The sequence below is a fragment of the Eumetopias jubatus genome, unplaced genomic scaffold (genome assembly GCF_037043125.1).
Source record: "Eumetopias jubatus isolate StellerSeaLion01/CBP00866 unplaced genomic scaffold, mEumJub1_p1.0 scaffold_9, whole genome shotgun sequence".
NCBI classification, from domain to species: Eukaryota; Metazoa; Chordata; class Mammalia; order Carnivora; family Otariidae; genus Eumetopias; species Eumetopias jubatus.
The window spans coordinates 84,756,466-84,780,230 of record NW_028274815.1 but is presented as its reverse complement, the minus strand read 5'-3'; the positions used below and the strand labels follow the sequence as shown (position 1 = coordinate 84,780,230).

Genomic DNA, 23,765 nt, shown 5'->3' with positions numbered 1-23,765 from the left:
AGCAGTGGCTCAAGGTGGCTTGGTTTCACTGATGGACATTCTTACACAACTCTAGAAAGGCAGCATTCGTGCCCCCAAACTACCCTATTGAGAATGCTTCCCCTGTATTTCTCTAAAACAAGAATCCTTTTTTTTCCCTACAAGAAACATTTCAATTGTTTTATATAAATCTAGGCCCAGAATTAATCAAATCAGAAACCTCAAATCCTTTATTTCCCTCGCCCTTTAAGTTCAACACCTCGGTGTTGTTTTAGCACCACACATTAATTTTAGAGAGAAAACTACATCTCCTAAGCCTGCAGTTGACACGCATGGGCATCACGGGTTGGAAACAACCAGAGAGAGCTGTTTAGGTCTGGGTTCTAATTAACTCAGGATTAAACTGTCGTATCCACGACCGAGTGAACTACACGTACTGATGCAGATTTTTACTATTCCAGGGATTTAGTGTTTACTCAGACCCCATCTTTGTTCTAGATCACAACACTGGCCTTTTAATAAACCAAAACAGAACTCTCAACATGAGGGTGGGGAACATGACTTTTACAACTATTAGATAAAGGTAATGAGTTAAAAAACACTGGCAACAGTCCCTGACCTTTGGCCCCTGAGAAGTCCCTGGAAGCATACAGAACCATTAAGTTCTGGAGAAAGATTTTGTGGGAAGGTTGTTTGTTTGAATTTTGTATATTACTGGTAACTGAGAAGCCTCGCACAGAATGAATTTGCTTCTAAAAAACTGTGGGGAAAAACATCTCACTGCACATTATCCTATTTTACTCCTGATGGGTACTGAATAAACTTGATTTGTTTTCCCCACTTTAGGGGTGATGCTCATATACGTATTATAGTATCCCCTAAACTATTGTATAAAATTCCATAAAATATGTAACGAAAAGGGAGTAAGTTAAATTTTGCCACCAAAAAAGGGGCTAATAGTTATAAAGTTTAACTTACAGAGAACAAATTTATGATTATTCCAAATGAACAGGAATTTTATTAATACTGTGTTCTGAAAGTATCCTTAGCTACTTTTAAATATTCTTAAAATGGTCAAAGTGTGTTTCAGCCACATTTCCCCCAAATGCCAGATGCTTTCACAACTCTGTGACTTTATGTCTACTATTTCTTTCCCCACACTGGGATAGCTTTATCGCTCCAGCTTCCCAAAGCCACTGTCCAGCTAAATCCAACTCATTGTTCAGAAATGAACTCAACCAGGGCGCCTGGGTGGCTCAGATGGTTAAGTGTCTGCCTTCGACTCAGGTCATGATCCCAGAGTCCTGGGATCAAGTCCCGCATCAGGCTCCCTGCTCTTTGGGAGCCTGCTTCTCCCTCTGCTTCTCTCTCTCTCTCTCCGTCTCTCATGAATAAATAAATAAAATAAAATAAAATAAAAAGAAATGAACTCAACCAGTTCCCTGTTTGGGGACATTCTATAGAAATGGAAGATGTTCCTGCAGAAATCATTCTTTTATAATCATAAATTCCCCTATTTAAAGGCTATCTAGACAGGAAGAGCCTCTAGGAAAGAACCTCCACATGCTGAGGTCCATATGGCTTGGCCACATGGCAGGTGCTCGATAAAATGATAATAACAGACATTCATCATCCAATAAACTTTCACTTCTTTAATTATATTTGTAAGATCTGTTGCAATTGTCCAATATCCTATAGCATTCAGTTGCATCTGGCCCAGAATCCTCTCCTCCCAAATTTCAATCCAAGAGACCCTGAATCCCTTATACAACTGTCCTTGAGCCAGCCCATGAGTGTCAACATGGAACCTTAAATACAGGTAATAACCTAACTATGCCAAAACCAAATGAGGGTTCTACTTACAAACCATATTTCTTAATTTTACCGTTATAAGTTCATTTTTCTTGAGTTTTTCATTTGTGAAATTAGCAATGAACCAATGAGAGAGAATGAATCAAAGAGTACTTTGAAATTCTAGAGCTAAAAATATATATGTGTATATATATATATATATATATATATATATATATATAACTTCCTATGGCAGCTGCCCAATTAATGCCATTGATAAAGCCATTCAAATGCTGTGTGTGGGCTGAAATCCAATTAAGTCATTTCTGTCTGAATATCCCCAAAGAGCCTCCTGGTGAGCTCAAAGTGGAAATAATCACAAATGCCAGATTAGCTGTGTAAGCACTTCCAAAGCTGAAACCAGACAAGAGCGTGAAAATCTACATGTCCAGCCTTTTAACTGGGCACAAAGGAAAAAACATTTCAATGACCGCCTGGCAGAAAGTCAAACCCATTTCCTTGGTCTGCCAGGTTTTCTCAGATAATCCTCACCCAGTGTAAGAGTCAAAAAGAAAAAGCTTTGATCCCTTCATTTACACACATTATGAAATGATAAACTTGCACTCCACAATGCAATTTTGTGCACAGAGGAGACAGAGTCAGGAAGAGATTTCAAACTTTCTCTGAATTCACCATTTTACTCAACCAACCCCTTTATGGAATATGTCTTGAATTTAATAAACTCTGAAATTCACAATTGCCTCTATGCATGGAATTTGTCCCATAAAAACATGCAAGCAAAGCCAAACCTTTGAGAGGCTGCAGGACAAAACAGACTCAGCTCATGAGTTCAATTGCTCTTTCATCTTACAATTCAGATTTACAACTCAGCAAAATACAGAGTATCTTCAGCTTATGTACCATAGCCGAAATCTTGAGTGTTCTAACCATGCTTTTCAGAAATGGGAAGGGCTTTAGCTTGCCTATTCATTCTAAATGGATCCCACCTGAGACCTACTGAATTACAAAATCTGCAGGTTGGAAAAGCTCCTAGGTGGTTAAAATGTCAGCCCCAGGTAAGAACCAGTACCGTAGAGAAAAGACCAGAAAGTGAAAAGGGCCAGTTCAAGAAGCCCTATTCTCTCAACCCTAAATTCAAATACAAGGGTTGTCTGAAAGAAGATTAATCCAGGTAATGAAGTTTGCCGTGCCTCTGTGTATGATGTAAAGGACGCAAGGACTTTGTTTTAAACAGGATGCCAATCCCCATTCTACGTCTTTGTAGTTAAAGGGTGTTGAGGCTGCTACTCTGCCCCAAAGCCTAGGTTTCCTTGGAGGCAGTATCATTCACCTCGCTGGTGGAATGAAAGTCACACTTATTCAATGAAAATGTGTTGCACATCTGCTGTGTGCAAACACTGTACATAAATAAGGCACAGCACAGATGCTGTCCTTCCTAAGGAACTTGGGCTGGTCAGGGACCAAAGTCAAATAGGAGATGACACAGCAGTGCTCTTTATTTCATTTGCTATAAGAAAACTCACCTACCAAAAAAAAAAAAAAATCAGCTAAACTATGTGAGGTTACTTATAAAACAGATGCATGCTATCCAAAATATCTGCTAGTATCTGCTTTAAAAAATAAAAAATTCTAAGGAGACAAGCAAACAGTGTGTGTGTGTGTGTGTGTGTGTGTGTGTGTGTGTGTGTGTGTGTGTGTGTAACAGCTTTAGGTAAAAAATAATTTATGATGCAACAGAAAGTTGGACTAATCTCGCTTTCCAGAGACCAATATTAGAAGGTTGGAGGAACTACAATGTCTCTCGGGATCTCTTCTCCAAGCAAAACCTTCCTCGCTGGAACAATGCCAAGGTTCCCTGAAACTCACTATCCCAATACTGTTCCTGCTTCTAGACAGACTTCAAGTTAATTAATCCAGCAAGTATGTTTTGAACTCCTACCAGTACCGTGCCAGGCGCTGGACACACAACATACAAGACAGATGTATGTTTCGCCCCCACAAGGCAGACACAACAGACAACTGGAGGAGCCAGAACGGGGACCCTGGATGCTACGGGTCATTATCGATCACCCCTGTAAGTGGCGCACGCACTCAGATGAGGACGTCAGTGCAGGAAATGGAAATGCTGGTGCTAACTAGCAGGTAGCGATGCCTGACCCTGCCCTGCTTCTCAGGCAGCATCACACCTGCACGGTGGACACTTGGCAGGTGTTTTCTAAGTGACATGTGCTCCTCACAAGTCCTCCTGTTGCACCTCACCATGCCAGTTTCAGTCCACTATCCCAGCTCCGCAGGAGTCCTAGATTCTGATTCCATCATGGATGCTCCCTATCTCTCCATCCGTTTATCACCTGCAAATCTGACACACAGGTTAACATCCACGCTGCAGCACAGATCACGGCCAAGGACAGCAGGCATCTGAGACCTGAACCCAGGGGCAATCAAGCTAGCAGTCCACATTCTGTGGCTGTGGCCGTCCAACCAGCTCCTAATTCACATAATAGTTCAACACACATGGAGACAGGCCTGTTACCTGATTTGGTGAACGAGCTTTGGCTCTGGAATGAAATGCCAACTCCACCTCTGCTTGGCTCTTTCGGCCAGATGGCTTACCACGTCTAAAGCTTAAGTTTTCTCCTATAAAACAGATAGAGAGAAGAGGATTCCCTTACAGATGTGCTGTAGACAGTAAGTAGCTATAAAAAGCACCCACAAAGTTCCAGGTACATAGTAGGTGCTCAGAGAAAACATTACTTTGTTCCCTCTACGAGACATTGAAATGCCTCTTCTCGTGGGGGTGAGTGAGCTCAGGGCCACCCTGCCCCTAAACACCCAACCTTTGAATGGGGCCAGCCAGGGAACACCAAGAACAATCCCCACAGGTGTTACCAGAGGAGATAAGCTCAGCCAACCGGGAGATCAGAGGACAATGAGCGGAGGTGAGAAATGTCCTTTCTCTCCTCTGGCCGCGGCACTCCCTATAATTCCTTCGTGCCATAAGCCACTCTCCTTACTCCACTGAGCTATGTCTCACATACTCTGTCCCTCAGATCTTCTCCTTTTCTGTCTGTTGATGTTGTACACCCTTTTTTTGTATGGAAACGGACTATGAATGTAAAAAACACATGACTGTTCCCCAACCTCGTACGGAGTGCATGAGATGATCTGGGGGTAAGTGGAAGTCAAGGGCACTGGTCAGGGGATAGGGCTGGGGGAACAGAGCACGGGGAGGGCAGACGACCACAGACAAATCCCCACGAAGACAACAGCCCAGAAGGCTCCTAAAGAGTGACCAGGGTCAAGAGGGGAGGGCCCAGGGTGAGGAGGTATGTGAACACTAGAGATATAAGCAGATCCGACTTTATGCAGGCACCCTGCTGACATCCAGCCACATGGCATCAAGGAGAAGAGATGCCGACAGGTTCCTGGCTGCCAGCTTTCACCTCCATTCCGTAATCTGTTTAAAGGCCTCTTTCCTGATTCTGCTTTTTTCTCCATTTAGAAAATTAGGACATTCCCCATCTCTAGCCTTCTGGTACTTCTCTCCTTCAAGGCCGCAAAGAATATCAACAGGGATCCTGCCCTCCACCTGTGAGCGCGCATACTTCATCTGAACCTCAGTGTGTGAATGCAAAGCAGTCAAGTGCTCTCCTCCTAACTTTTCTCCTTTTGAGCTTTAATTTCTTCTCAGTGATACCTGTTCTATACGATCCATTTTGAGGATTATTCTTTTTGACAAAAAACACCAACCAAAATGTACATGAAAGGTGATCTGTCCTGCTCCTGCTACTGGTCCTATGTAACACCAAGCACCACCACGCCTATGCTGCTCTGGATCCCTCTCTCAGACGGACCAAGGACAGAAAGAATACCTTCTTGTTTTAGACCTTCGAACGTTGAAGTTCACCTCACCTCATCTGTGGTTCAGCCTGTCATGTGCTACTCGAACACGTACATCCCACTCTCTTATTTACTCCCAAATTATATCCTACCTTCCTTCGGCTTGCATATCCAGGAACTGTGGGCCTCGGAGTTTCATGCACTAACGAGGGAAGGAAACAGACCAATGAAACAGCAAGCCTTTACTTAGCATTTAGTGGGTGCCACACACTAGGCTGAGCACTTTTCCTACATTATCACATTCAGTCCTGACACCAGGATGTTTCACTGTCCCCGTTCGCAGCAGAGGAGTTAGGGGATGGGCTGAGGTGCGCTGAGTACACAGGTGCAGTGAGAATTTGGAGTCCAGTCACTTGGGAGCCCTTGGCCTTGACCTTGTGCCTGCTGCCACCAACTGCACTGAACCCTCTTCCAAAGGATCATGTGGTAAGGGGGGAACTGGTTATGATCTCTGTTAAACACTGATGGAGAGAAAGGCTTAACGATGTCACATGAGCAGTGGTTCTAAATGAAACAGATTTCCCAAAGACCAGAATCTACACTTACCAAAGAAAACTCTTCAAGGAACTCTTACACACCCTCCCTCTCTTTAAAAAAAAAAAAAAAAAGAAAAAAAATATGTTGTCATTAACTATTTTCAATCAAATTTCTCACCATACATCCTTAACTCGCCTCCCACATCCAAGAATACAGCTGGCGAGACTGCAGAGGGGTGGGCCAGGTAAGGACCATCAAAATGCCTTCTTGCAATGGATATTATTTCGCCCACTTTTGGACGTAAGAGAGGGAACCATCTGCCTTCTACCCTAGGCCAAAACAACTCTGTGATCTTTGGGCCTCTGCTGTCTCGTTTACTGATACACAAGCACAGCCATTAGCTTTTTAGAGACTTTCATAGAATGCTATTTTGTTTGGTTTATTTAAGATAACAGAAAGTTTTCAGAGAACTCATCTCTTCCAGTTTGGCATGGCATATAACGCAACTAAGAAACAGGAACACAAATAGACCCAAGTGCTTCTGGGAATGTAGTATATGATAAAGGGTGCTAGCTCCAGTCACTAGGGAAAAGGCAAGACTTCTCAATAAATAGCGATGGGATACTTTGGTAGCCATCTGGAAGAAAGATGGAGCCACACTTCACATCCTACAACAAGATGAATTCCAAATGCATCTAAGGTTTACCGGGAAAAATAAAAGTAGAGAAGGACATATGGAAGAAATTCTTTATAGCCTTGAAGGAAAAACTTTTTTAAATCTATGACTAAAAATCCAGAAACCACAAAAGATGTTTGAATTCATCTACATAAAAATAAAAACTTTTTTTTACCTGGCAAAATATACCCCGGGCAAATCCAAAAGACAAAAAGAAAAGGGATTACTTGCAATTTGTCACACAGACCAAGGCCTACTCTTCCTGATTCAGGGAGAGCTCCTTACAATTGATAAGAAGACCAGCCAATCAAGAAAAAGAGGCAAAGGAAACTGGGTAGGAAAATATCTGCCTTTCAGATAAATGCTGGGCTTCAACAAAATAAACGTATACTAGAGTCATACGAAGATACCACCTCTCCCCTATCAGACTGTCAGACCTGAAAATGTGGTAACAGGTAGCATGGTGTCAATGTGAACTTCCCATTTTGATCACTATCATGTAGTTATTTAAAATGTTAACATCTGGGGCACCTGGGTGGCTCAGTCAGTTAAGTGTCTGCCTTGGCTTCTGGTCATGATCCCAGGGTCCTGGATCAAGCTCCCTGTAGAGCTCTCTGTTCAGCGGGGAGCCTGCTTCTCCCTCTCCCTCTGAGTGCTGCTCCCCCTTCTTGTGCTCTCTCAAATAAATAAAATCTTTAAAAATAAATAAAATGTCAACATTTGAGGAAGCTGGATCAAGGGTATGCAGAAGTTTTTTGCACTATTTTTGCAATTTTTTGTAAGCTAAAATGTATTTCAAAATAAAAGAACATTTTTTTTTAATTTAGTGTGATAAAACGGCATATTTGGTGAGGCTATGGGGAAGCAGGTAGGCTCGTGCACTGGTGACGAAAATGCAAAATTGCACAACTCTATGAAAAGCAATTGGGTAAGACGTATGAAAATAGAAACAGCCTAAATGCCCATCAGTAGGAAAAGAGTAAAATACATTACATCTACAGACAAAGTGCTTTTCACTTATAAAACAGGAGGAATGTCTCTAAGTTCTAAACAGGAAAGAGTTCAGAAATAGTTACCTCAGAAAAACAAGGTAAGAACACTTCAGGTTATTTTCCCCAAATGCGTTTATCTATGAAGAAACTTAACTACCACTTGGCTGCCTAGTTAAGCTGCCTCAAGTATATCCCAGCAGTTTATCCTCATTATGTTGAGATTCATGACCCATTTGAACTTAATTATCAGTAACCTTGGTGAGCTCACTACAGGCTTCTACATCTAAATAACCCATAAAAATATGTTTTTAATCCAAGCTACAGGGATCTCTGAGGAACCTCACCATTTATATCTGACGATCTGAAGATGAAAGCATTTCACCCTTCATTTCTTCTCTCTCAAACCAGTCCCCAGACTCTTAGGTTACTTTTTATTAAATTGAGATATAATTCACATGCCATAAAAATTCACCAATTAAAATGTACTATTTAGTGGTTTTACTTATTTTTTAAAAGTTAATAGAGAAATCTCTTTATATTATAAAAAGAAAAAGGGGGGAAACAAGAGGGAAACTAATGAGTTGAGTAACCTATTACTTAGATATTTCCGGAACCTTCTGGATGTACAACAAACCATAAACCTTGCCTCTGGTAAGGCCATCTGGGCGCCTGGGATAGGAGGAAGGCTTCCCTCCATGTTAGATTTCAGGTGCCTTTTGCCTGTTTGTTTGTTCTTATATGTATTACTCTTTCAAATAAAAATTTCTTTCAACAATAGCAGATAGAAAACAAATCTTACAACAAGCTAACCTTACCGCCTACTCCTTTCACAGAACACTAAATCCTACAGATACTTCTGTTCAAAAACACATCTTCTGGAGCTAGGAGATAATTTAATATTCACCCTGAAATAGATGGATCACACCAGTAAATTAATGAAAATGTAGTTATAATTTTGTTCTCTTCGGAAATGAACTGAATCAGATTAATGCAGCTAGTCATCCTGCAGTCAGACCTTCCTTAGGATGATTAAACTCTTTAAAAATCTGCAGTTAGTTGCCAGTAGCTTTAAAAAAAAGTGATGAAATCATAAACTAATGAGTTCACACCAACCTGCTGAAAGAGTTCTCAGTGCCAAATTTATGAACTAGTTTTGTTTTCTAGAAGCATCCTGCTTCCACAGAGAGGCAGAAGCTGATAGGCATCCACAATCTAAGGTGCTTTAACTGTGGTTACAAAACACTTGGCTTCTGCTCCCTCATTCCAACTATGGGAGAACCATAATGAATCTCATCTTGGTTGTGAGTTGCTGCAAACCCAGGGACTTGTCGACTGGGATTACACCCCTCTCCCACGGGCCTGGCAGGAGCCCCAACAAGAGGAGGACCACGCGATACCCCCCACCAACCCTGAAGTCCCTAAGCCCCCGTCTTGTGCGTAGCTTCCTGCAGCGCGCACAGGAGTATCTGAAGACTTCCTTCCACATGGCCACACAGACTGGTGGCTTGCTGCTTGGGCACACCGACTCTTCTTCCTTCGAAAGACATGCACAAACCATCTTCTGCCCTTATACCAAACAACGTGGAATTGTGGTGCTGGTGGTCCCTTCATTCATGCTCTAGAACGCTGAGTGCAACCCTCACCACTCAGAATAGCACAAATTCTTGTTTTATTTCCGTGCAGGGGAAAAAAAAAAAAAAAATCAACCCCAGGCTTCAGAACCTTATCAATATTTAAGGGCTTCCCCTAAAACACGAGTTGAAAGGCTGAAATAGGGGTATTTTGTAAAGTTCTGAATTTAGCAAAGGAAAAAGGCTTATAAATCAATGTCAGCTTCTCTCTTATGGGGGTAGGGGAAGATGCAGAAAGAAAAGGGTTGGTGGCATAGGAAATGAGTCAAAGGCCTAAAACGGATAATAAATGTTTATATCTTCGGGCCACAAATTAAAACCAGAAAGGAGTTTTGATGACTCAATCTATTTCTGAAAGACCACCCTCCTAACGTTCAGAGCACTCTTCCACACCCGCCGGCAGCATCAAAACCAACCACAAAGAAGCGTTAAAGCTCACAAATAAAATGTTAATAAAATTTATCCTAGAAAACCAACTCCTAAGAGGGCTACCAAACCTGTAAACTGTCATCATTAATGTCTTAACTATTCTAGTGATACATATTTCCTTTCCTGGAATCGAACTGCTATTGCATTTACTTGTGTCAAGAAGAAATGCCAAGGGGCACCTGGGGTGGCTCAGTGGGTTAAGTGTCTGCCTTTGGCTCAGGTCATGACCGCAGTGTCCTAAAATCAAGTCCCACATCGGCCTCCCTTCCTCCCCACTAGTGCTCTCTTTCGCGCTCTCTCTAATAAATACAATCTTAAAAAAAAAAGAAGAAGAAGAAGAAGAAGAAATGCCGATCAGGTTTTTTTCTCCCAAAATCACTTAATTTACCCGATGCAAGAGTGGGAAGTACAAGGGGGAAAAAAAGGAAAAAGAACAGTGATGTTAGGAACATCTGGAATAACACTAAACTACTGGATCTCTTCATCACCAAAGGCAAAAGGTAGACGAGGCTCTGAAACCATCAAGGACCGGACAATGTCCACCTTCAACATCAAAACCTCAGCCTCCTACGCCCTGTCTCACACTCCCAGGCCCTCTCTGGGAAGGACCAAGTGCAACTGACCCCACTGTCAATAGCCCCCAGGTGCCCCCTACCTGAAAAAGGGAGCATGCCCCCTTTTATCCATATCGCATTAAAACCACAATGCGGTTGAATTATTCAGTCCTCTTTTTAGTGAAATGGAGTATTTCATAAGATAATAAAGAGAGAAAATGCAAAGCATAGAGATAAGAAAAATGTATCCTGTTATCATGCACATCATCAATGACAAAATAATTTCATAAGAGTAGCAACACTGCCAACCTCCCCATGGGTCACCTACACTCACACGTGTGCCTCTGAAGCACAATTTTTTTTTAAGATTTAACTTTTTTTTGAGAGAGAGAAAGCATGAGCAGGGAGGAGAGGCAGAGGGAGAGGGAGAAGCAAACTCCCCGCTGAGCTGGAAGCCTGATGAAGGGGCTCGCTGGAAGCCGGATGCGGGGCTTGATCCCAGGACCCTGAGATCATGACCCAAACAGAAACCAAGAATCGGACACGTAACCAAGTGAGCCACCCAGGCGCCCCTCGGGTCTTTTCATTTTAAATGACTTCTGTTCTCCTTAAGTCCTAGACATAAATATCTACTGAAAAAGAAGAGAGAGAAAAGAGAGAGAGAGGGAGGACAAGAGAGAGAGGGTGACCCAAGCTCTGAAAATTGTGGTTGAAACAGAGGGCTTCTCACCGGTGGCTCACTGACATGTGAGCGCCGATCAACCTCTGTTGCAAAGTTCTCCCGAGCACTGGAGGACGGTGAGCAGCAACTCCCATCCTCCCTGGAGTGGTGACAATCAAAAATGTCTCCAGACACTGCAGGCATTGCCAAATGTCCCCTGAGGGACAAAATTACCCCGCTGAGAACCAGTGAACTAGAATACATGTAAATAGACCAAGTTGTGTTGTTTTCTTTTTAAACAGCAAAAATAAGACAGGAATATTCATGTATTTTCTAACTATTCTGGAATGTGATTAAAATATTTAGACGGCAGTTGCTATAATCACCTCCTTCCAAAATGGCACATTCAGTTAAACTCAGTGTCATGATTAACTAAGTCACAGTATGCCATATAATTAGAAGACAACCTCTAAACTCTAGCTTTGGAAAAGTGGGTAATGCATGCTATTGTTTATTTAAGAAAATGAGAAATATTAAAAACAAATATACAACTGTATGAATGTATGTCTGTGTTTGCATTAAAAAGCAATAAATAAAAGGAGGAAGGAAAAAATCTTTTTACAAATAGCGATGGAAAGGGCTTGAGGGAGAAGAGCCTGAAGATACAGAATGAGACTTTGAGCACACTTCTGGCTCTTGAACCATCTAAATGGTTTATGTAACTATAAACGAATATTAACTTTTTTGAGTCCTAAAAATCAAGAGCAGAATGGAAACCAATTAACCAAATTATATATTGAGTTGGTGACATAAACAGAGAGACATTATTCCAAAAGACTTAGAAACACAGTAATTTGACTGTATTTCCCTAGAGGGATAAACCCTGAAGACAAAGATATCTTCTGCCGTTTCTACTACTCATATGGTTGGTAAAAATGTTGGTAGTTATTCCAAACATGTATGTGTTGTCTATAAATAAGATAATCAAGCAAATAAGTTCTTACGCCAATGTTCTAGGGAGAAAAACTTTCAGCCTAAGAGAAAAGTGATACAAATATAAAACCAAAGAAGTAAAATATCCTGTAATTCGAATTCAGAATTAGAAATATCGGCGTGAATTTACAGAGGATTATGTCAGAAAACAAACCAAAACAAACGAGTGAACAAACCCACCTCTGTCCACTGAAAAGGCCCAGATCCAACAATCAAGTCTGGAAGCAATAATCCCTAACTCCCAAACTGCGGTCCCCAAATTCCACTTCCTCCTAACGGGACCACGGTCTTTGAAATGTGGGCCTCTGCCTGGGGTGGGCACAGCCGGTCGGACCCAAAGCACGACAGCCCTTAGCCTTCAGTGGCGATGACGTCACAGACTCTGGGCATGAGCAACGGAACACAGAAGCAAGCTCAAGCAGCCCAGCTAGGCTGCAGCCGGGCACTCTCAGCATAACAAGGATGCCAGCCGCAATGAAAGAAAATGCTCCAGAAATACCTTAGATCATGAGCTCATAATGTCTCTAAAAACACACAAGCAAACCACCTCACTGGTGGCTTGTGGAGGATGCTGGAGAACCAGAACTATTTATTCTGAGAACTGTCAAAGAAAAGGCAAGACTTTCCTGCGTAAGTGGACCTCAGGCTAACAGCCACGCATTCTCCTCGTCTGGCTAGGAAACAAAGAAGGAAGGACATGATCAGAATGGCATCATTTTGCAACCCTGATGAATTCTAGATGGAGGCGGTGATCACCAGGGCTATCTCTTCTCACGCCCTCCTCCTGAAGCACACACCATCCCCGATAGAGTCTTGCCTGAAAATCAGAGCAGAATGGGCTCCAGATCTGACCAGCAGCTTACAGGAAGGAAACTCAGGGGCTGGGGGGCATGGCGAGTGAGGGTCTGGTTAGCAAGCTGCAGCTGTGGGAAATCCAAAGGACGAAAGACTTGCTTTCTCCAACAAATCAATCGCCGTGGCGGAAAAAAATGAGAGGGTGGAAAAAGCAAACACACCATTCAACAGCAATAAGGGTCTGAGATAATTGGGGAAATTGGAACACTAGTTACAGGTTTGGTAATAATAAGAAATTAGTTACTGGAGTATTTACTATAATATTTACAGAGGAACTGATATCTCAGATTTGCTTCAAAAATAGGCCACTGGAGTGTGCAGGAGTTCAGATGGAATAAGACTGGCCATTAATAACTATGTGCTGAAGTTCTAATAATGGATTCATGCTATGAGGATTCATGCTATGATTCTACCTTTAAAAACTACACTGAATATGATTATCCTGTAAACTAAGAAATCACAGCTTAGGGGTGCCTGGGTGGCTCAGTCCGTGAAGTGTCTGCCTTCAGCTCAGGTCATATTCATGGAGTCCCAGGATGGAGCCCCATGGAGGGCTCCCCGCTCAGCAGGGAGTCTGCTCCTCCCTCTGCCCCTCTCCTCGCTTGTGTGAGAGGGCGCCGCGCTCTCTCAAACAGTATTTAAAAAAAAAAAGAAAGAAAGAAATTACCTTACAAATGAGAGACACTCCAGAACATCAAAAAATAGCACAGCCTGAAGGGCCTTCAGAAACCCCCAGGCTCCAAACCACCTTCTCCCTAGGAAGGCTAGTAGAGCAACCCCAGGCCCCAGAGCGAGGGGCCAGCAAGGCCACCACAGGACCCAGCTCCTGAAATCTCCTCGGTCTCTCCACGTAGTGTCGCAGGACTGGGTAAAAGAAGAGTTCTGACACACTCATAAGCCTTCTTTTTTTTTTTCTTTTAAATATGGGGGGGAGTAAGAGAGAGCACAGAAGCAGGGGGAGGGGCAGAAGAAGAGGGAGAAGCAGACTCCCCACGGAGTAGGGAGCCTGATGTGGGGCTCGATCCCAGGACCCCAGGATCACAACCTGAGCTGAAGGCAGACACTTAACCGCTTAACTGGCAGAGCCACCCAGGTGCCCCATAAGCCTGCTTTTTATCATCAACTGCTAAGATATTAAGGCTCTTCCTTTTGCTTGTGAATATACTTCCAAAAACATTAAGTTTTTGGTCATTTGAACTCCACCCCCCCAAGAAAAAGAATAATCAGTTCATTCATTCAATAACACTGTGAGAGTTTATTCGGCTGTGGACTACACAACAGACAGTGAAACCTCTAGTGTCCTGGGAAAGCACATCATCTGCACACTGATCAAACTACGTACGCTTCCCAGCTCACAGGCTGTGATGAGAGTGTGCGGCACTGGTTTGTCTGAATTGTGAAATTATAAAAATTAAAGCATTTATCAAGCACCCGCTCAGCCAGGTCACCCTGATCCGTTGTTTTAAAGTGAGTCCATGAGAAATGTCCCCCACTGCCAAGAAGCTGCGCCCATCAGAGTACTCTATAAACATAAATAAACTGTGCTGATACACAAGTAAAGAGTAAGGACATCCCAAGGACATGAAGCCAAGATAAAACTGCTGGAAAATGCCGGCTGGTGAGGCCTGAGGAAGGAGAGAAGGTGCATTCACTAAATGGGTATTTTAAGCCCCCACATCCCATACAGCCCCCAGCCCTGCCAGCCCCACGCAGCAACTACCCTGAAATTGACGGAGCCTACACCCGTGCCCATTCCCTGTTCTCTGGGGCAAGGACAAAGCAATGAAGGCACAAGAGATTAAATGAGGGAGATGAGAAAAGACCAATTTCTTATCAGCATGGCATAATTGACATCACTTCCCTAGGCTTCTCCAGATGAAATCAACATTCTCTTACAGATTACTAGAATTTAAATCTTCATGGGGGAAGGATTACGATGTGCTCTAAGCCCTTCACTTCACAAATGAGAAAAGAAAGGTGCAGAATGGCTGAACCCCAGGCCACGCGGGCTTCAGGGTGGCTCAAGCACCTTTCCAGTTATGTTACTCAAGGGTATTTCCGGAGCCCCAAAGTTTCCTGGCTGGAGGTCACAGCACCCAAGCTGTGTCATCCAGTTCTTGTCAAGTTCTACGAGACCAGAGAACTACCCTAGTGGTTTGTATCTGTGTGTTGACATGAAAGGGAGGACAGTTTCATTCTGGCTGATTACTTATGAAGCCCTGTGGGCGAGAGCTTTCCTCATCAGCACAGGCTGACCATCCAGACTCTTGCTCTGGCATGGGTCAGAGGTCAAAGCACAGAGCTGAAAGTGCCCCATGACTTGCCTGTGCTCATCAGCAGGTGGCAAGAGGCCCACCTGGATCGCAGCCTTAAAGTCAGGCAGAGCCCACCGAAGACAAGCTCCATCTATTTACACTTCTTTCCAGGCGTGCTGAGAATGGAGCCAAAGGCCAGGGGTTCCAGCAGCCCACCCTAGCGTTGAGCCCCTCTGCCTGAGAATGAAGAAGAGCCAGAGGCTGAGGGGCAGGGAGATATAGCCCATCAGGTGGTGAGACGCTTCATGCAGCACCACCAGACTCGGGGACTCCATCTACGGCTCCTCTCAGGTGTGTGAAGCAGCAAGAAGGGGCCAGGGGAGGTGGCTGGGCCCCCAGGCTGCCTGCCCAGGGATGCACTCCCCAGCACACCACCTCACACAGCGCCCAGGCATATAACCTTACCCGTCTTAGGAGCCTGGCCACCTGCCAGCCTATGGCACCGAGCAGCAGAGAGCTCAGCACTGGTTACCACTCTGAGTCAGCAGTGCAAGACCTCCTAAAAATAGGTGGTAAGCAGTTACACAAGCTGCAGGAAGTGAAGAAATGAGAGTCTGTAATTGTAATCCGATCAACAAATTCTAAGGACACGAGCACTGTTTCTTAATGGTTTGCTTTTATGTCTGAATGTGCAGGCCTATTTATGGGTTTTGACGAAGAAGGAGCTTACTGTATTTTTAGCTCACAAATCAACTTTTAATTCTTCCCATTCTACAAATGGGAAATAACATTTCACATAGCACAAGCAATAAAAATTAAGATATTTTGAAGATAAGCCACTTCTGCTCATTTGCATTTAACACACGATTGACTATACTATGCATTAAGCTCTGATTCTATGCTCCTCCTCCAAGCCGGGAGTGAAGACAGAAGTCAGCATTCATCTGTGGAAATTCAGTTAACTGCTGCTCGTGGCCAATGTTTTCTGGTGGCCAGGGCAATGGTTCTCCCCTCGTGCCCGACCAGCAGCAGAGACACTCAGAAGCTTCCTAGAAATGTAAATTACTCGGGCCCACTCCAGGTTCCAGAGGCAAAAACTGGGAGGTTGGGGGCAGCAGTCTGTCTCAAAAAGCCCTCTAGCTAATTTGGAATAAACTCAAGTTTCAGAACCAGGAACCACCAGGCAAGATGCTCACAAGAGATCGTAATAGGCCATAAACGCTTTGCAAGGCGTTTCACAGACACGTTTTATTGCCCATATTAGGATGTTATCTAGCAAGAGAATCATTTTCATCAAAAAGACTCCAAGAAACAGTTCTCCAATTGGAAAGAACTCTTTTATTAGGATCAAAAGAAATAGGGTAATTTTTTCTCATTGAAAAAAGTTATGAAACTTTTTTTTGTGCACCAGGGTCAAGTACATGTACGAATGCAACCTTGGCCTGGTTGGTCATCACCCCTGTGGGAAGGTCCTGGTCGAGCCACCCAGGAAGGCAAAGAGGACAGCTCCTTCCCCAGAGCAGCCTGAGCACCAGAGACTGGGGGCCTGCGGAAGCAAAGCCTGGCAGAGACGCGTGCATTAGATACATCACAGTCACTGTATATTTTAAATTGGAGGAGGCTGTCCACATCTGCTTAGCATTCTGAAAAGATTAATGCAACTAGAATACATTTTTAAGAACTCAAGGCAATGGGGCGCCTGGGTGGCTCAGTCATAAGCATCTGCCTTCAGCTCAGGTCATGATCCCAGGGTCCTGGGATGGAGCCCCGAGTCAGGCTCCCTGCTCAGCGACGAGCCTGCTTCTTCTTCTGCCCCTCTCTCTGCTCATGTTCTCTCTCTCTCTCTCAAACAAATAAAATCTTAAAAAAAAACAAAAACAAACGTAAGGCAATAAATAAGAGATCCACTGCCCTGACTATCATCTCCCTCTGTCAAAAACACACGGAATTAATACAGATGACTTCTGTCTTGATGCACAGAGTAGTGAATTACAATGGCTTATAACTGATTTAAAGCTATTTAAAAATGAAGAGAAGGAATAGAGGGAAACGAGGAAAAAGCATCCATTTCACGGATAAAGAACTTTTAAAGAAAAGAAACAAAAACTAGAAAACTCGGAAAGAGAAGGCATCTTGGGGAAGGTTAGTAAGATCTGCCCTGGCCGGGAGAAGCTCATGTATCACGTATCTAGTTCTCTAACACACCCTAGGTAACACCCTCCCTTAGAGTACAACGTACACATCCATGTAAATTCTACTTACAGTACCTGTTAAGAGATGAAGACAAGCAGTAGTTTCAGAATATCCATCCCCGTTAATGAGGAAAGTTAATTTGGACAGAATACGGGTGCGCGTACACAAACCAGAGAAGAAAGCTAAGCATCAGGCTGAGCGGTCATCAGCTAAATGGTGCTGACAGAAATGGTAGCAAACGGAAGAACTTCCCGCTCCTGTGAACCTACTTTTAAGCAATGGCTTACCCCACCAGAGGGTATTTACGGGTGTAGGAGTTTCCAGGGCATCAAAACCCTTTAAACCAGTGACAGCGACAGTGTCTAACTTTGACATCTAACTCATGTAGCTGATTTGAGGCTCACTGTATTCAGAACTGGTCTCCTTCCTCCCACTTCCAAGCCTCCCAAATTCAAATAAGCCAAAGTGAAAAGAAAGTCAGCACTTGACAGCTTTTACAGGCCTGGTCCTCATTTCTGCATCCCGGTACAGTAGGTGCCACCTAAGAAGGGCAGGGTCCGAAACAGAATCTGCCCCTGAGGGGCAGGAGTCCACTAGGTCCACCTGGTCCCTCGAATGGCCAGCAAGAGACCTGTGAGCCAGGGGTCTGCACACCGGCCTCATCACAGAGGAGCCGGGCTCACACGGGGGGGACGAGTTTCTCCTACAGAATGGCCAGGGGTCCAAAGTGAAGCCAAAAAGCACTGGTCTCGATCTTCCCATCCCACACTCCTCACTGTTGTCAAGGCAAGAGAGCAGAGCAGGGCATTTCTTGCAGGAGGGAAGCTGGCTGCAGGGATGCCCTTGGAGGGTGGGGGGAGCCGGTCTCCCCTGCACTGAGGGGCCCAGTGAGGCTCACTGTATTCGTTTGCTTGGGCTAATGTAAGAAAAGACCGCAGAGGGGGTGGTTGAAACAACAGAATTATGTGTTCATAGTTCTGGAGGCTGGAAGTCCCAGATCAAGGTGTGGGCTGATGTGGTTCCTGAGAGCTCTGTTCCTGGCTTGCCGACAGCCGCCTTCTCCCGTTCTAGCTGTGTCTCACGTGGTAGAGAGACCGCCAGTTCCCCGGCACTCTTATCAGGAGGCCAGGAATCCTATCCGATCGGAGCCCCACCCTTACGAACTTATTTAACCTTGATTCCTTCCTTAGAGGCCCTGTCCTCAAACACGGGGGGGGGGGGGAGCTAAGACCTCAACAGTGGACATGGGGTGGGGGTGCCCAAATCGGTCCAGTTGGGGGAGCTGGCCCAAGGCAACTGCAGCAACAGGATTAGACCTGACCCTCCTTCTGCAGGAAGAAAAGGACTCAAGAAAGAGAAAGGCAGCTGAGTGGTGCAGGGCCACGGGCTGCACAGATCAGGAGGGCAGGAGGGACAGGCAGCTGCCTAGGTGTTGCCACCCTTCGGGGGGCCAGGCCAGAACCCAGGACCAGTCGAAACAAAGCGCAGGCAAGAGGCAAAACGCAAACCACCACACTCATGGACGCTGACATCCTCCAAGCCCTGGCAGGGCACCAGGCCCAGCTGAGGCCTGGCGGGGTCCCCTCCTCTGAGTCTGATGACAGTCCCCTGGGGCCAGTGCTGAGAGCGTCACTCGTGAGAATGAGGGGCTGAGGAGCAGAGGTCAGGGAAGCTGCCCAAGGCCCCCCTCAGCCGTGAGGGGCCAGGCAGGGGCTAGTACCAAGGCAGCGGGCCCGAAGGCAGCCCTCTTGGCCTCCAGGACATGTGGGAAGGGGAGAGACCTAGGAAGGGTGCAACGCTGGAGCCCGGGGAGAGCGGGAAGGAGGACGGGGCAGAGGCCAGGACTGGAGGATGCAGAAAAACCAGAGACAGCGGTAGAGACAGGAATCCGAAGGGCAAGGCTGCCGCCCTCCACAGAGCCATACCCTGAGCTGGCACACGTCAGGTCCTTTACAAAAGGATTTAGCTCTCCTTCACTGCCCCGGGATTGTGGCAATTCGTCCTTCTCCTAAACACACATACAGGCCATGAGCTGAAGGAACCCCCTAGCGGCCTGTGCCTGGAGCGGAGCAGACACCAGACCCAAGTGGAATTCAAGGCCAACCCCAAGGCTGGAGGCAAAGTCTCCAAATCCAGAGAGCTTCCGGGGCAAGCATGGAACAGCACACCCACCCTGTACCCCACCGCCCACCAGCTGTTCCCAGGGCCAGGTGAGACGAGCAAGAGCTCCCAGCCAGGCCTGGCACACAGCTAGTGCTGCTCAGTTAATGGTAACGGTTGCTATTACCCAGACTCAAAATAACTATTTTGTTTGATATCAGAGCCATCTGTATACATTTCTCTGTCTTCCCTGTATCAGGTGCGGAGGCTGTCTGCAATTTACCGTTCTGTCCACAACACTAATCATGCAGCCCTCCACAGAAGAGAGGATCGATAAAAGGCCGGATGAGTGAATTAATTAACTGACAGAGAAATGTACAATGGAAGGAACATGAGAATAAGGCAAATAAAGCAGAAGGCAAATGAGAAAATCGACAGATGGGCAAAGGGTGGACACACATAGATGAAAAGATGCAAAAAAAAAAAAAAAAAAGGCAAAAGATAGTAAGTGCAGGGGACAGAATGGTCTGGGTTAAATGATTGGTGTCTCCCTGGAGTGTCTTTCTGGACCAGAAGGATTTCATCGCTACCAGCTATAATCATCCATTTTCTTCAGCACGCCAGATAACGAATAAATAAAGACATTGCACTTACTAGGAGGAATTAAGCACCCTATGCCCAACCTCCTGCTAGCCCAGGGGTGACATTCTGCATATGACTGAGTTCTCTGGGCTTTTTCATACAAAGCACAATAGCAAACATCACTGTCCACACAGCAGAGTGACCCCAGCCTTGGCAGGAAGGCTTCAGACACCTGAGCTGACACTGACACAGGCTGGTCAGATGAGCTCGGCAGCTCCCACTCCATCCCGGCTGGTTTACACTCTCCCTGTATTTCATGGCAGGGAAACCCATCTGTGTGGGTCCTTTCAGGTCAAGAGAGGTAAACCAGGCAGCATTAAAATTCAGCTTTCTATTGGATGTCTTCTGAGTCGCTTTTACTTCGCTTTAATTTTATCTCTGTGATTAACAAGAATTACATTCCCATGTCCCTCCCCACTGACAACACTATGACTATTTTGTCCTGTGGCTCCAGACATCACAGGAAAAGGAAGCTTCTAGACAGGCTCCTCGGTGGGGAGGGGAAACTGCCCTCTGTGCCGTGCCCACTGGCACACAAACACCATGGCCACCTCAGGCTCCCAGCAACATTACCCAGAACCACATGCCTGCTCCAGAAAGCATTCTGGATTGTGAGGCTGTCCACCTGCATTCACAATTTCTTACCTTTAGCCATATATCCTATGCAGTCGGTTTCATAGGATGAAATACCTATGTATATCACAAGAATACTGAAATGGGAAATGTCAGAAACACTAGTGATGCGGATCTGTCACCCAGCCCACTCCCCAGGGCCTGGAACACAGCTGGACACCAGACCCAAAGCAGGCAGATAGGTGTTTCCTCCAGAGGCCAAAATGTCGTGCCCTTTGTTCACAATTTTGAAGGTGCTATAGTTTCCACTAGATTAAGTGAGAATCTTTTATGGAAAGTACTTACAACGGCCTGACCCATACCCACACTCAATTTAATGTTAGTGATTAGCATCGTTATATATGAGTGACAATAGTACATTCATGCTCACTTATGTTGTAAAACCCCAAAAACCTCTTCACATTGTATACCCTTAGCCCTTCCCCGCTGGGACACAGGAAGGCAAGAACAACGTGCATTCCTCGGTGCATTCCTAGCACAGCTTCTGGTACATGGTAGAAACGGCTCGTGAATGTCACATGCCCCTTCACACTTCAATGGAAGCGGTACTCACCATTACTGGCATGAAAAGGAAATCGGGAACAATTTGCTATGTAAGCAAATGAACCTTTCCTCTCCCCTTCCTCCCAAGCTCAATCTGCAGGGGGGAAATACTTCTTACTGGCCATACAAATTAGCACGTACCACTTGCACAGTTTACAACCAGCAAGTAAGACCAGCTCAGGGCCAGCTCCACATCAAGCTATTCTTACCCTAAATAAAAAGCACCCTATATGCGAGCGACACAACAGAATCCCCACCCAAGGGCACCGTTCAACCACTAGCTCTGCCTTTCACCTAAAATTCTACCAAAGGCAACTCACATCGACCTGTAGAACAGTTAACATCTACGTAACATCTGAGCAGGAACAAATTAATACAGAGACTGCTAACCATGCCCCCATCCTGGTGATTACAGGCAAGTCAGCCCTTGTGCACTGGGTTACTTTTGCAATTAAAACAAAACACCTCACTAATTAAAAATGGAAAACCAACCAACCAACTAAATGATCACAGGGTCCCCACTGGCTCATAATTATGCCATTTAGCACACTGTGATTGATAAGCCAGGAAGTTCTGACATCAACTAGAGAAAAGATGTAAACTGAAAAGCCATGTCTTCCTAAGAGCAAAATTATGTTTTCAACAGAATCAATGACTGGAGGACTCATTCACATCTAAAACTGCTTTTACAAAGACTGTAACAAGTATGCCTTCAGTTCTGTTCATGCTTACATGCTGGAAATTCACGATGCACAAGGACATATGTTTCTGTTCTCTGTTACAGAGTACACGGAGCTGATGTGGCAGAGTACGTGGCCCACAAGGAACAGAGTCTCTGCAGACCTCTGTCACCCACACAATGATCAGATGAAGATGCAGTATTCAAGGCTGTGAGTCACGGAAGAGACATCAACTTTTACACTTTGCGTTTTACTTCAGGAAAGTCAAACAAGACAAAACTGCCTTTTGCTAGCTGTGATATTTTAGTTTCCAGGAAAGGGATGTATCTAACTCTGCAAAAGACTCATGAATTGCTAAATGTCTTCTCGTCTCTCCGATATGAGGCTGGTCTTCCACAGATGCCACCACGTTCCCCCCTGAAGTGGCCCAGCGTGGTGATGGTGGCCTGAGTTTACCTGTCATACTGCAGCTGACAAGCCCCTTCCGGGGACAGGCCAGCACCTCACTAGTGAGCCAAGGCAGAGCCAAGACAGCCACTGAGGAAGCTGACATTCACGTCCTTTTCCACCTCCCACCGGCACGCATCACGACAGGGCGCGGTGGGGGGGCCCCTGACCCAGTGTGACTGGTGTCCTTATAAGAAGCCAGAGACACAACACAGGGGGGCCACCATGTGATGACAAGGGCAGAGACTGCAGCTCCACAGCTGCAGGCCAAGGAAGGCCAAAGCCTGAGGTAACCTGAAGCTCGCAAGAGGCAAGGAAGGACTCTCTCCTCCAGGTGTCAGAGAGAGTGCAGCTGCCAACACCTGGACTTCAGACTTCTCACCTCCAGAACCGTGAAACAATAAACTTCTGTTGCTTTAAGCCACCGAGTCTGTGGTACTAGGAAAGGTACACAGTCAATTTCCGGGAACATGGGGGCTATTTCCCAGGCCAGACGGTGGCCACCCTTCCAGCAGGCTCCAGCCTGCACCATCAACACCCCCACAGCCCCGTGGCCTGGAAGCTGCAGCGGGGAGCCAAACTTGGGATAAAGAACCAAGTGATTTTCTCTTCAACTTTAAGCAGTTTGAGGGCTTTTAAAAATGGTTGCAAAGTCAGGCACAAAGCAAGAAAAGTCTCTTTTAGAGCATGATCAAAGACATGAAAACACCTCCGATCAGACAAGTACTTGAAGATCTCTGAGGAAAGAAACATACTGCAATAATCACTAGACTCACTGACCACAAAACAATGCTCTCCAGAACTTCCAAGGCTCTGAAGAAATAACAAAAGAAATTACTTAATCATTTACATAAAATTAAAAAGCTTCCATAGAAAAAAGCCAACAGAAAATCACTCCCAATGGGTATGAGTATGTATTAAAATCCAAATATCAACACTGCCAAAATAATAGTAACATTATCCACACCAACAGTTACTAACACAAGTAGTTTTATACATATAACTGACATAAAGCACACAACATATGGAACACTTTCCAAATTACCAAGCACCCATCAGAAATGATTAGCAGCTGAGGCAAACTCAGTGCATCTTACTAAGTCGTATACTGCATTAGGGAATATGGCAGCAAAGGGCATCATTATGCATGATGCCACACTGTGCCCCTTCCCCACCCCCACCTAGCTCCTTCCACCTGTGCAGAGGGGAGACTTTGGCGGGGAGTCAGATGCCCCAGGATGTTGCGGACCTCATTTTACTATCTGCCTTCCACTGCCCTCATCCTCCATAGGTAGAAAAAGTACCTAATTGAA

At 45.1% G+C, this 23,765-nt stretch overlaps 1 protein-coding gene across 7 annotated transcripts in view; it reads right to left on the bottom strand.

Annotated features, from left to right (window-relative positions):
• Nucleotides 1-23,765, bottom strand: part of NCK2 (NCK adaptor protein 2) — a 146,193-nt gene that overhangs the window by 80,503 nt on the left and 41,925 nt on the right. For 2 of the 7 annotated variants that reach the window (XM_028103777.2, XM_088026605.1), the window contains exon 2: nucleotides 4,325-4,428. The exons of the other annotated variants lie outside the window; for them this stretch is intronic. The gene's annotated coding sequence lies outside the window, so the exon portion shown is untranslated. The remainder of the gene's footprint in view (nucleotides 1-4,324; nucleotides 4,429-23,765) is intronic. 7 annotated transcript variants of the gene reach the window in all.